Genomic DNA, 2,500 nt, shown 5'->3' with positions numbered 1-2,500 from the left:
AAAAGTTTTTAAAATCTTGTGGGTTTGCAACTCATAAGAGCGTCACTTTCAACGTCCCCGGTATTGGATTGAGTTTCTAAAAACAACCGTGCACACCGAGGTTAAACTTTACCGGCTCCACTCCGACTCGCCGCTCGCCCACAATTTGTTTGCAACGAAACATTTGTTTTTAATTTTGTTGGTTTGAAATTGTTTTGAAAAGGTTCTTTAAATCTAGTGGGTTTGCAACTCATAAGAGCGTCACTTTCAACGTCCCCGGCATTGGATTGAGTTTCTAAAAACAACCGTGCACACCGAGGTTAAACTTTACCGGCTCCACTCCGACTCGCCGCTCGCCCACTAGTCCGAAGGCAACAAAACATTTGTTTTTCATTTTGATGAAAATTTCTGTTTTTAAATCTTGTTGGTTTGAAATTGTTTTGAAAAGGTTCTTTAAATCTTGCGGGTTTGCAACTCATAAGAGCGTCACTTTCAACGTCCCCGGCATTGGATTGAGTTTCTAAAAACAACCGTGCACACCGAGGTTAAACTTTACCGGCTCCACTCCGACTCGCCGCTCGCCCACAAATCCGAAGGCAACAAAACATTTGTTTTTAATTTTGATGAAATTTTTTGAAAACATTGGCTTGGCAAGCCCCAATCCGCGACTATCCACCCACCGCCACCCCACACGGGTGGTTGTTGTTGCGAAATGAGGTTGTGGTCGACATGCCCGTGCATTTGAGAAGGAGTTCCTAGCACTCCATGCTCTCCCATGCCAAAAAATAGCCTAGACAACCCCATTTCGCAACTTTCCACGCCTTTTTTTTCCTCCCTCACCCATGGCGGCGGCGTGGTGGCGGCGGCCGGATTCCGGCCACCACCGCCATGGGTGGCAGCCCCCCGACCCCGACACCAAACCCATAATACCGAGGCAACATATCGAGGCAACATGACATGGGTGTGGCGTGGGGGAAGGGGGCTGCAGCTAGGAAGGCATGGGCTGCCATGCATATGCAGGCAACACACACCCCCCTATATAGCATTTTATGCATTTAGCCCTTTGACAGGAAGAGACATCACCTATGCGCGAGGAGTCATAATGGGCTCTAAATAATTCAATACAAGGTATTTGGACGTGATTTTTTGCAGGGATACTAAGAAACATGCAATCTATGATGGGAAAAAGTTTCATAAATTTTTGAAGTCGGGAAGTATTTTTTATTAGTTTTAGAAGTCGTAAAATTGAAAAAATCATTAAAACAAATCCGGGAGGAATTTTTTAGTTTTGTAAGTTGGAGAAGGTCCTAAAAATCATAGACTACTTATGGGGAGCTTATTGTGCGAGGAAATTTCAATAAAAACGGGGTTTGACAAGATTTGAAAAATTCTGTCGACATTTGAAAAAACCTGGAACCATGCTGCCGGCATGCTGCGCACATGCTGCGCGCATGCTGCGCGCAGACTGCGCGCATGCCATGGCAGGACAAGTTTTGCTAGCCTCACTGTCTACAGATGCGCAAGCTGCGCGCACGCTGCGCACAGGCTGCGCGCATGCTGCGCACAGACTGCGCGCACGCTGCGCGCATGCCATGGTAGGACAAGTTTCGCTAGCCTCACTGTCGACAGATGCGCAAGCTGCGCGCAAGCTCCGCGCACGCTGCGCACAGCCTGTGCGCATGTTGTGCGCATGCTGCGCGCAGGCTGCGCGCAGGCGCCGCGCATGCCATGGCAGGACAAGTTTCGCTAGCCTCACTGTCGACAGATGCGCAAGCTGCGTGCACGCTGCGCACAGGCTGCGCACAGCGCATGCCATGGCAGGACAAGTTCGCTAGCCTCACTGTCGACAGATGCGCAAGCTGCGCGCACAGGCTGCGCGCACGCCATGGCAGGACAAGTTTCGCTAGCCTCACTGTCGACAGAATCAGCACGCTGCGCGCAAGCTGCGCGCACGCTGCCGGCATGGTGCGCGCACGCTGCCGGCATGGTGCGCGCACGCTGCCGGCATGGTGCGCGCACGCTGCCGGCATGGTGCGCGCACGCTGCCGGCATGGTGCGCGCACGCTGCCGGCATGCTGTGCGCACGCTGCGCGCGCGCATGGCAGGACAAGTTTCGAAAATTTCTGTCGACAGTCTCAGCAGCGCCCACGCTGCCGACATGCTGTGCGCACGCTGCGCACAGGCTGCCGGCATGCTGCGCGCAGCCCATGGCAGGACAAGGTCCGAAAAATTCTGTCGACATTTTTACGCCGTGGTAGGCTTCCGCTTCGCGTCACTTTGTCGACATTCAAGCCTACCATTTGTATTGAATTTTTCAAACCTTGTCAAACCCCATTATTCAAATGTCGAAAAATTTTGTCGACATTTTTACGCCATGATAGGCTTCCGCTTCGCGTCACTTTGTCGGAATGCATCGCATGGCGAGGCAAGGCCACGGCATGCCAAGGCGAAGGCAACGCATGGCTTGAATGGCTTGGTCAAGGCCACATCATGGGCACGGCATGCCAAGGCAAGGCGAGGC

This window comes from Prunus avium, unplaced genomic scaffold (assembly GCF_965620075.1).
Source record: "Prunus avium unplaced genomic scaffold, drPruAviu1.hap1.1 HAP1_SCAFFOLD_26, whole genome shotgun sequence".
In the NCBI taxonomy this organism is placed as follows: domain Eukaryota; kingdom Viridiplantae; phylum Streptophyta; class Magnoliopsida; order Rosales; family Rosaceae; genus Prunus; species Prunus avium.
Note: the sequence above shows the minus strand (reverse complement) of the source record.